Source organism: Anolis carolinensis, chromosome 1 (assembly GCF_035594765.1).
Source record: "Anolis carolinensis isolate JA03-04 chromosome 1, rAnoCar3.1.pri, whole genome shotgun sequence".
NCBI lineage: Eukaryota > Metazoa > Chordata > Lepidosauria > Squamata > Dactyloidae > Anolis > Anolis carolinensis.
The window spans coordinates 162,823,807-162,836,032 of NC_085841.1; the positions used below are offsets into that span (position 1 = coordinate 162,823,807).

The 12,226-nt window shown below is 40.0% G+C and overlaps 1 long non-coding RNA gene across 1 annotated transcript; it reads right to left on the reverse strand.

The window, feature by feature from the left end:
* Positions 1-2,316: 2,316 nt before the first annotated feature.
* On the reverse strand, positions 2,317-10,883 carry LOC134292541 (uncharacterized). Its single transcript, XR_009999788.1, has 4 exons — positions 10,631-10,883; positions 9,274-9,428; positions 5,486-5,578; positions 2,317-3,508 (listed from the first exon to the last, which is right to left on the reverse strand). It is a non-coding gene; the product is annotated as an uncharacterized LOC134292541 (long non-coding RNA).
* Positions 10,884-12,226: the final 1,343 nt, after the last annotated feature.

A 12,226-nucleotide genomic window follows, 5' to 3' on the forward strand; every position in this document is an offset into this window, starting at 1 on the left:
TTGGTGTTTATATTATTTTATTACTCATCCACAGAAATCTAAATAGAGGCTATATCTGGTAGCATAATGTCTGCCAGATTAAAACTTAACTAGTCCAACCAAAAAAAAAATTCTTGGTGTTTTTGTTTTTACGACTGTTCCTGGATTTATTTGGGGCTCTCATTCAGGAAATTGAGCTGGATAGATGGCATCAGCTCTAGTTTCTTAGATATGGTTAGCATGATTTTCTAGGGGCAAGCAGATGGCAACTGGTAGGTGGCATATTTTCTGTATCTCAAAAACTAGAGCTGATGGGGGAAACCTGGTAGCAATTTTAGAACCAGCAAGTTAAATATACCCAGAAACAGGGATAACATTTGAAGCACCAAAATGTGTGTTGGCCAGTGTTATCAGTGGAAAAAGAAATCAAGCTTTAAGTTGTAAATATCTATACATAAAATGTGTAATAGAAACAGTGCGTTCAGCAGAGATTTATATTTGCATGATGCTACATCATCCCAAAGACAATGGCCTATATGCAATAGTTGTAAGGTGCTTACAGAATTGTTTTTACTTTTTGCTATCATATACTAAAAGGCACCCAATACCTCCTTGTGCAAGTGATTTTCATATTCTGGGCTTGCACCTCAGAGGACTGAAATATCCACTTCACCAAATGCTTTGTGTTTGTGTTCAGATAGCTGGGTAGCCTTCTATGGCAACCCCAAAGCAGATGGTCTTCAAGACAATAAAGATATTGGGAGACACATGGAATTGTTTATCAGGGTGGCTGGTTCCAAATCTTTATCTCTTTGTGCAGAGAAGGGAAAGGATGTATGAATCCTCCTCCTTTTCTGCCCAGTGGGAACAGCCAATGTCTGGAACCCTAAAGAAGCTGAACTCCTTGCTTGCAAGAGCATGAGAAAGTGATCTATCTCAAATTCTTCAGTCACCCATACTCTCACATCAGCCTAAACAAAGCCATTGTAGCTTATTCCTCCCCATGTAGAGGGACAACACTATTTTCATTCAATTAGCTGTCAGCTGAATTTTGAAAAACGTAAGCATGTTTTCTCATTATAGTCACTATGTCACATGCATAGTTATTGCATTCTGAGCAATTCCACATCAAGGTGGATATTTTTAAGAGTATGTGAATTATTTCCATGAAAGTGTTCATAATGTCTTTACCATTAGTGCCTAATGCTTATTTTCCCAATACACAGTCAAAAGAAATCATAACAATAAAAGCACCTACCCTAGTAAAATATGTGTTGCTTTACTGTTCCCGGTACCTTACAGTGACAGACAATGTAGCAGATGTAAATTTAAAATAATTGCCAGTTTTTGAGCTTTGAAAAGATTCAGAGTACTTATATTTAAGTTTCCAGTATCTCTAGCAAAATAACAGATGCTTCCAAAATTCCCAGCTTGTAAACCAATGTGGCTGGATCTACACTGCCATATAATCCAGTGTCTGACTCCAGATTATCTACTTTCAACTGGATTATGTGAGTCTACACTGCCATATAATCCAGTTCAAAGCAGATAACCTGGATTCAGAAACTGGATTAAATGGCAGTGTGGATGGGGCCTGTGATAGCACAGGGATTCATACTGGCCATCAGAGATTGTCCTAGCATGCCTCACCATTAGTCATGTTGTCTGGGGATGCTGGGACACTCTAGAAATACCTGCAGGGCTATAGAATCTTTCCCCCTTCCCTAATGTGTTGTTGGGAACCAAAGGACGCTTTTGCCGCACTGAGCTCTCCCTGAAATTGAGGAAAAGAAGGCTGAAAAGAAGAAAAAGCTGGGGAGGAGATCCCCTGGGCTCCATCTTTTTGAGCTTCTTAAGACAATTTTGTTTTTTAAAAAGGCTTTCTCCATAAGTTCAGTAAGAAAGCTCAGAAAAACTGGACCACTTTGAAATGAAGGTTGAGAAAACCTATGACTAATAAAAATGTGGTGTTACAGTATTTCTTTCATCATTGCTTTTAAAGCTATTCCTGTGTTGGTTATCAGCTTGCTTTCCAAGACACATAGCCAGCTTCCACATTCCTCTCAGTTGATTCCAGATCTTTCATCTTTCCGATGAAAGAGCTTTAGAGTGTGTGTGTGAGAGAGAGAAAGAGAGGTGGAGATATTTTTCTAACACTTCACTTTAAAAACCAGAAATATAACTTTTGCAATATTAAGCAGAGCTTTGAAAATTTTGTCTTGATGTGAAATCATTAAAGACTATTAATTTGGTAATGCTAACATGTTAAGAAAATGTGATACAAATTGTTGTTTGATTCCTTATTTTGCTCAACCATTACACTTAAAAATTACCTTTTGAAATACTAAATTGACCAGTAAATAATTAAAGTTATGGGTAACAGTATCAGTTACATTTAAATGATCCATAGAGCAAATTCTAAATTCATTACTGAAAATGTTAAATAACTAATAATTCTGGACTTTATATTGGGCATCATCCAAATAGTTTCTAGATAAAAGTAAGCAAGCTGTACTTTTACTTTTATTAAAATCTTGGGAGAAGAGATTAAAATGAGGCATTTTTGTCTTCTCGTTATGAACCTCTTCTGCCAAAATGACCAAAGAGCTGAAAAACAGAGCAAACTAATCTTAAACTCTTATTTTTTTAAAGCTTATTAGTCTTACTGTATACACATCATTTTAAGTCTATAATATCAAATTTTGCCAATAATTTTTCCTGCTCAAATAAGAATTATACCAACCATTAGCAAACTGAGGTGGCTACTTCCAACACTTGTATGTTGATAATCAATGAGAATAAAGAGACCAAACACAGAGACTGTGTTAAAATAGATGATTTTATTTCAACTATAATGTAATTATCCTTTAAGCGCTAAGCGGTGTAAAAATGCAGGCACAAATTAGCATGGGAGCAGCTGAGGCAGGTAGTCTCTCCTGAAACCTCTTCTCCAGCTTTCCCTGGGTGAACCAGCTAAGCTCCAAGGAGTATCCAAAAGCTGTGTTGCTCCATGGCAAGACAGCTACTGGAAGGATAACTTGAGTCTCCTTGCCCCACTTCCCAAAGTTGCATGACTGAAAGTGAGGGCTCAGCCCTCAGGCCAGCCCCAAAGGAAGTCTCCTTCTCCAGTACACTAGTTGTATGACCTAAAGAGCCAGTTCCCTTCCACCAAATGGGTACCACAGCTGTTCAAATTCCTCCTCCTCTCTTTCCACTACCTGCCTAGTGACTGCCTATTTATGCAACAAGACATGATACAGAGGACATCTTAGTTCCTACAAGGTGGCGATAGGTGCAGCAAAGAAAGTGTTCTTCCCTGCATGTTTTATGTCTATAAATTAACATCCAGATAATCTTCAGGATGGAGAGAGGTTTAACTCAGTTACCATTCCCCCTAAACCCACTGTTAAAATCTTCAATGGCTCGCTGTGATGCCTTTAATGACTAATTTCACAGACAAAATCTCTCATATAAGGGCTGACATAGATGACATCATTGGAGGATGTTGATAATGAGGTGTCCAGAAACTCTGTGAATGGAAATACACTGGATCAGTTTTAATGTTGATGTGGGCAAGCTGCTGAGACCAGTAAGGAGGAAAAGCTGTTTTCTCAAGCCCTGCTCCTCTTGGCTGGTCATCCAGGTAGGAGAGGGAATTCAATTAAACTACAACACATTATAAATGCATCTGTCATAGAGGGGAACTTTCCCTCCTGTTTAAAAGAAGGAACAATTAGAAAAAGGAACTGCTGAACAAAGCCCCCCCCCCCCCCCCCCAGGATCCCTTGGAACTTAATAATTACAGACAAGTGTCTAATCTTCCTTTCTTGGATGAGGTGATTGAGAAGGCAGTTGACCACACTTCCTTGACTTATTTTAAACTGGCTTCAGAGCAGAATATGGAGTTGAGACTGCTATGGTCACCTTAGTGGATGAACTCTGTCTTAGCACTGACAGGGAGAGTGTGTTCCTTTTGGTGCTTCTAGATCTCTTGGTGGTTTTTGGTCCCATCAACCATGGTATCCTTCTGGGGATGGCGGGGGAAGTAAGCTGGGAATCCCAGGCACTGTGCTGCAATGCTTTCAGTTGTACCTATCAAGCAGGTTCCAGCTGCTCCTCAAAAACAGAGCTGTTACATGGCATCCCACAAAGTATTATCCCCAATGCTTTTAAACATTTACATACAACTGCTGGGAGAGATTACCCAGAAGAAAGGGGCAGAGTGCTATCAGTATGCTGGTAACACCCAAATATATTTCTCCATGCCTTCAAAAACAGCTTTAACTAGCTTGTCTCTTCTGAATAAATGCCTAGAGGAGATAATGGGCTGGATCAAGAAAAAACCAATTAAATCTATTTGGGACAGAGGTGTTTACCTTTAAGGGTCCTGTCAAGCAGTTCTAGTTGAGGTTACACTCCCCCTGAAAGACTGTATTCACAGCATGGGAGTGCTCTTGAATTCATCTCTCCAAATGTCCAGGTAGATGTGATGGTTAGGAGTGCTTACTATCAGCTTAGGCTGATTGCCAACTGTGCCCCTTTCTAGAATCAGAGGGCCTAAAGATGGCAATGCATGTGCTGGTGTCCTCAAGGTTGGATTTCTGCAATGTGCTGTACATTGGGCTACCTTTGTACCAAGTTCAGAAACTCCGGTTAGTTCAAAACATGGCAGCCACCAGATTGGTGTCAGGAACATCAAGAATATCAGACCTATACTAAAATTCCTCCACTGTTTCCATTTTTTGATGGGGGAAGTACAAAGTGTTGGTAAGCCCAACATGGTTTGGTTCCAGGTTACCTACCTGGTTACCTCCCATTCAATTGTATAATCCGCCCCATATACTTAGGTTGTCTGGGGGACACTTACTCCAACCAGCCAGAACCCAACTGACAACTATCACTCAAAAGACCTTTTCATTGGTTGTCACGATTGTGGAATGGACTGCTAAAAGAGAGTTGACAGTTAAATGAGCTGTCAGAATTTAAAACACAATTAAAAACCTATCTCTTTTGGCAGGTCTACTCAGTCAATTTGAAACTATGAATTTTAAATGTACATTTTATTACTATTGATGTTTAAATATTTGTTCTATGTTTTCAAAATATGTATTTTAATCATTTCTGCTGCATTTATGTATTTTAATTATATTGCACCCTATCTTGAGTCATGAAAAGAAGGGTTGTTGTTGTTGTTGTTGTTGTTGTTGTTGTTGTTGTTGTTATTGCATCTACATGGTAGAATTATTGCAGTCTGCCTGTAGCACTATGCTGTCTTGGAATTTGTAGTTTGGTAACACACTAGTATTCTTTGACAGATAATTAATTATCTAGTGTAGCTGCATGGCATCAGAACAAGCCACCCGCCACAGTCTCACATCTGCAATATAGCTTAAGCAAAAAAAACCATTGGAAAGGGGGAGATCCTACCCAAACCTACATAAAGAAGCAAACATATATTGTGTTAGAAGCAGGAAGGCAGGTCATCAACAATTCTGGCCCAGCTTACCTGTCTGAACGTATCTCCCTCTATGAACCATTTCGGAGTTTAAGATCGTCTGGGGAGGCCCTGTTCTCAGTCCCACCTCCTTCGCAGGAGCGACTGAAGGGAATGAAAGACAAGGCCTTCTAAGTGGTAGTGAAATTCTCTCCTCAGGGAGATTAGATCAGCCCCCTCCCTCCTGACCTTCCATAAGAAAGTGAAAACATGGCTTTGTGACCAAGCCTTTGGAGAACTGGTGCAATTAATACAGTAGAGTCTCACTTATCCAACATAAACGGGCTGGCTAAATGTTGGATAAGTGAATATGTTGGATAATAAGGAGGGATTAAGGAAAAGCCTATTAAACATCAAATTAGGGTATGATTTTACAAATTAAGCACCAAAACATCATGTTATACAACAAATTTGACAGAAAAAGTAGTTCAATACGCAGTAATGCTATGTAGTAATTACTGTATTTACAAGTTTAGCACCAAAATATCACGATGTATTGAAAACATTGACTACAAAAATGCGTTGGATAATCCAGAACATTGGATAAGCGAGTGTTGGATAAGTGAGACTCTACTGTACATGCAGAATGATGTGCAATGTGCAATAACTATTGGAACGGACTATTGGATCACATGATTGCCTTGGCAAGAAAAGCAGAGGGGCTTGATGATTATTTTATACTAGGCTTTCCCCAGGTGGCCAAGGCTCTCACTACAGTTTGTCCAAGGAGAACCTAAAAGAAGAGCTGACACCCTCCACTCCCATCACTACTACAGCACTACCCTGCCTTGGCTGGAGAGCAGAGCTGAATTGGTACATCTATTACAGTAAGCTCTCCCTGGGCAGACTCTTGGCTATCCAACCACCCAGCTTTGGTTATCTGCAGTTGGCCTGCTCTTTTCCTGTTCCTGATAGAAGGTCTGCAACTTAAGCCTTTGTGCTGAGATTCTGAATCAAAAGCCCCCTATAACTATATTATGTCTTTTTGAATATTGTTAACTGATCTAAATTGATTGGCAGTTCTATGATGAAAGTCCAGCAACATCAAATAGGTGGAGCACTTAAATTCCTGAGTAGTTTCCTGGTGTTCTTATGTCAGAAATTGTGCTATTCTTAAAAGACTGGTCCACACAATCATCTGCCTTCACTAATTGGGTGAATTTTATTGGTTTCAAACGCTGATAAATAGATAGAACATCATTTTTTTATTTTTTCCCTCATGAAATGACCCAAATTAGATAGCCAGATTATTCCTCTTATCTTGCTGACTCAGAACAAATTATTTCCACTTTTGGTTCTGCTTCAGTGGGAGGCACCAGCTTTTGAAACCGATGGCTGCTCATGAACCCATGTGCTTTTTCAAAGTACAGGATTTTCTGTTTCCATTAGAAACTGGACAGCATCCAAATTCTGTGGGAAATGACTCTAATTTGGGTGAGTTTACTAGAATCTTTTGGACTCCCTTACAGCTGGTCTATTTATTTGTTACTCACTGCTAAGATCATGTTTAAACTTGTGATTGTAGAAAGAGAGATGTCAAAGTCAGAAGTGGATCTAATCACAAAGGTCTATGGATTCACTATGCATTGTGGCCATTCTGAGGGGTCTCAGAGAGGTTGCTCCATGCCCTGCATCACCCAACTTACTTCTGCCCGTCCCATGGGGGGAAACGTCACCACTTGGCTTTCCCCCATTGCTCTAAAGGCAACATGGGAAGACTCCTGTGTTGCCGCCACAGTGGCATACACAGCTGCGCTCCTCTTTCACCATGGAGCCCAGCCAGAAGTCGCTGGGCATCGTGCAATGGGCTCTGTGGCAAAAAGAGGGGAACAAGCGGCATACAATGGGAAAATCAGCCTGTCTGATGAGATCATAAGACAGTAATATGGCAGCCTTCTTTAAAATGGCTCTGAACATGTGTTAATTATTTAAAAACAGGAGAGTAGAAGAACTTCTTATCCAAATTCTTTGACTGGGAAGGGTCAAAGGCTATTATAACAACTCTGCAACTGTATCCTGTATCTGTTGGATTATGTCTCAAATCATTCTGAGGAAACCCATGCTATGTTTCTTTGAGATGGTGTGAGTATAGTCCCACATAGACAGAGGATGCCAGTTTGGGGAGGTCACATTTCAGTTCTCACTAAGCCCCCCCCCCCCCCGCCATTTCTACACACTTAAAAAACCATTTAAAGATGGAGTCTTATGGAGCCCATTATATAATGTAAGACTTCTGGTGGTTCCCTGTGGGACTATCTTTAAACTGTTTTTAAGGTCTGTAGAAACTTGTGACGGTGGCGGGACCGCGAGAAGGGCCTTAATGCTTCTTAATGATCTTAATGCTCACGCAGGTACATGGGGGGGAGGAAATGCAGTCGCGAAGATAGGTAGGGCCCTAACTATTATTTGGTTCGGTCATTTCATTTCATTAGGGGATCCCTCATAGTTCGAGGATGATGGTCCTCCATTTCTTGGAAGACGCCTGTGCGTGATTTGTTTTAATGTGTGGAGGTCGGTGCACAGCCGGTCAACACACAATCTTCACAGATTGAGGTCCCAGCAGTGGTGTGATTAACACAACGAGAGTGGCTTCTCAGTGTGTTGCAGCCTTCTTCCGCCTTCACAGTCGTTGTAACATGTACCATGTTATCCTCAGCCTGCTCCGCTATTGAGGTCTTTGGGTCTTCGGATTGTTCTTGGTCTGGATCTTCCCCTGTGGCCACTCCTGGGAGTGGTTGACTCCTGTGGTTGTGACCACAGGTTCATTGGAACACACAAGCCCCCTCACCACGTCAAGATGACAATCCATCGAGGGGGATTATTTGGTTCGGTATGGTGATATGGCCTAAGGGCTAATCAATAAAATTTATTTATTATTTATAATGTCAAACCCAGTGATGGTCATAATTGTTGTTGGAAGATTTTATTCATTATAGAAAATGATATGCCAATCTTTATGTCAATTACGTTAATAGGCCTTCTCTAGATGGGATGAAGAATTGGATTGATATCTTCAGTCACTTACATTGACAACAAGCCACTTGTAATGTAATATGATGTAAAACATACCCAAATCTCTGTTAGGATTTTAATGTGCAGCCAGTCCAACTGATGTTTTCTCAAAGTTAAATCTAATTGTGCTTAATTTATTTCTGGTGAATATACACAGGCTGCAGTTTTGGCCTTTTCCCTCCTTCCACAAGTACTAGAACTAGGAGGCTCTTTCTTGAAATAAATCAGTACAATTTTAGAAAAACTTTCTTATAACAATGAATCAGCAAAGCAATTTACAGCAATGAATATGAACAAACCGGAGGTTGTGATTTTCAGTCTCAAAAATGTGTTTCTATATTTTATGCTGAAAGCACAGAAATACATCATGCAATGAAATCCCTGAGAAAGAATCTGAGCAAAGTTGACTCCACTGAATTCATCAGCAGTGTAAATTCAGTTGAGAAATGGTGGCTTGCTCTGTGAGCTTTATGACTAAAGGGATGTTTAAACATAGATCTTCCTTGCCTATGCCTGAAGCAACCAAATCCATTGGTCTTTAAAGGTTATAGGGCCAAGAAGACTCTCAGGCTGTGTAACTGAGGAATTAGGGCCTTATGGCTCAAGGATAGGGTGAAGCTTAATAAAATGTGATGGAGGTACCGGAATAATAGAGTGAGCCCTTGGTAACCTCTGAGGTTTGGTTCTAGGACCCCCGTGCAACCAGTATCTGTGGATCCTCAAGCCCATTGCATACAATCACAAATGAAATTGTATCCTTTATATAAAATGACAAAATCAAAACTTACCTATTGGATTTTCTTTTAAAGTAATTCAAGCTATGGATTGTTGAAATTGGGGGTGCAGAATCTGTGGATCGAGAGGAATGATCCATGAAGCATACCTTTCTATAGATTTCTTCTCATTACTGGTCTCGGTATTAGGTTTAGGAATACAGACACTCCTGCTAGGATCAATACTGAACTTTAGAAACATCTAAAGGCAACAGAAGGCATTTAAAATAATAATAGCAACTGTAGCAGTGCTACAGCTTAGATAGACAAATATAATAGTTTTACTTTTTTCTATTATCTACCCACAAAAAATACATTATGGCAGTGCTTCTTTATCCAGTAACTAATTTAGAAGTTGCTGGTTCAGAAATCTTTTGATATTTGTTTCAAAGCAGGTATATACAGACTACCGGCAGTGCGCAGATGAAATAACAATTTTATGCAATGTGATATTATGCAATTGGGAGTTGTTCTTTTATAATTTTATATGTTCCCTTAAGGAATTCCTCCAAAACACACATAGGCCAAAACTCGATAAGATTTTCTTCTAATAAACTCCCCTTTTTTTTTTACCGTCTTGAGACACAGGTCTTGTTTCTTCTGTGCACTCCATGGCAATTAGGCTAAGAATCTCCTCTAAGGCTTTAGTCTAAAGTTGAAAGATATAGAATTTAAGCCACCAAATAGGCTCAGGAGCTTGCCAAGTTCATTTAAAGTTCTGACTACAACCCAGAACAGATTCACTGCCCAATTGGCATGGTAATGTACTGCTGGTTACATCTGGTTGTCATATAGCTGTTGAAGACAGAAACTTATAACAAAACAATAGCGACAAAAGAGGTGGCAATCTTATTTTAACACCATAAAGATGGTTAAATGTATATAAAAAGTTATAGACTTTTAAGACCTAAGTATTCAAAAAAGCATTCTGCTTAGTGGCTAAATGTCGAATTCACTTTTTCTCATCCTATTCTTCATTTTTTAAAAAAAAAATCACACTCTTTTAAACTTTATGAACAAAATTAATGGAAACTGATGAATTACTAGGAAGTGAAATGAACTGTGAGAAATTCTCGCTCATCCCTAAATTGTATCTCAAAGACTAAAGACAAAAAAGGAGGGTGGAAGATGGTCCACTGGCTCAGTGCTTTGGGGTACAATCACTTTCCACTGAGGTGCCATGGTCTGGAAATTAAAGGTTCTAGGAGATGTCAGTTTTGTAATACGATACAGATATAGACAGTTATAGACAGAATTTGGGAATTTAAATGGAAATGTGTTCAAGAATGATCTACTATTCTCCAGCTGCCAAGTTATATCCAGAACCCCAGTATAAGATTTTAGTCAGTGCAAGTGCTTCCTTCCTCCTTACCTGACAAGCTTGAATTTACAGTATAGTCACAACACACATGCAGTGTGAAGAGATGGGACCAACCGACATCATGGATTTTCAAATGGGAAGGACAGCAGAGAGACATACATTTGCATCTATCAAAATAACCCAAAGTACTGTGCTTTGGAGTTGCCTCAGATGCAGCATGGAAGCATTCCTGGAATCCTTTGATGTCCTGACAGACAGACAGGTCAAGAGCCAATTGAGGCCACTGCCACCTGTTTCACCAACCAACAGCAGCTCTTATGTGAGATTTGCTGGCAATGTTGCTTCTGATGAGGTCACAATAGAGCAGGCAGCCATGTGATCAGCAAAAGTGATGTCACCAGCAAGTGTCTGCTAGGGAACAGCTTCTAGCTGGTGACACAGACATGGATCTGCTAAACATATGAACACTGGATCAGGTCAGATCCAGCTGTCTACACTTCCAAAACATCAGGATCTCTTTGGAGTTTCTGGAAGCTATGGAGTAAATTGCAGCGCTTCTTGCATTGGATTAATGGTTGGAAGCAGTACTTCTACTTAAAAAAAAAACTAGCTATGCATCATGTTGACTCATTGCAGTAGTTACAAGGTGAGTCCATTTTATTTGGCTCATGTAAGCACAACCAAAGAAAGCAGTACCTCAAGTAGTTAAGAGAAGAAATATATTATGTTACTATTTTTGGGCACTTCCAGATAGTGCCAAAATCCACGCCAAAGCGGGTTTAAGAAACACGCTTTCATGCGGACTCCCATCTCCACTGCCCCCAAAAAAACTGGGCTTTCCCAGGGAGGGTGACTACATGCTATCCCAGTAACTACCAGAATGGCATGCAGCCACTCCACCCCGATGCCCCACAAAACAACCATTAAAATTGAAAAAACTTACCTGGCCATCATTAAGGTACTCCTTATGTCCACCTGACATGAAGAAATGATGTGCCAGGAGACGGGGGGAAGAGCATCATTTATATATGCCAGGAGGAGGTAATGAGCACCTTAATGGCAGCCAGGCAAGTTTTTTTTTAAAGTTTTGAGGGTTGTTTGGGGTTCTGTGGAGGAGGAGTTGGGTGCCATCCCAGATCTTTGGGTTCCAGGAGCCCAAAAGGTTTGGGATGGCAAATGGGGACTCACCCCTGGGTAGTTATTGGTAGTCCTGGAACTACCTGAGGGTGAATCCCCACAGGCCCAATATCCCATTAGGCCTAGGAAGGCCCAGATCTAATGGGGGTACAGTAGAGTCTCACTTATCCAAGCTAAACGGGCCGGCAGAAGCTTGGATAAGCGAATATCTTGGATAATGAGGAGGGATTAAGAAAAAGCCTATGAAACATCAAATTAGGTTATGATTTTACAAATTAAGTACCAAAACATCATGTTATACAACAAATTTGACAGAAAAAGTAGTTCAATACACAGTAATGCTATGTAGAAATTACTGTATTTACGAATTTAGCACCAAAATATCACGATCTATTGAAAACATTGACTACAAAAATGGCTTGGATTATCCAGAGGCTTGGATAAGCGAGGCTTGGATAAGTGAGACTCTATTTAATTGATTGATTCAGAATAACCAAGGTTATTCAGTAT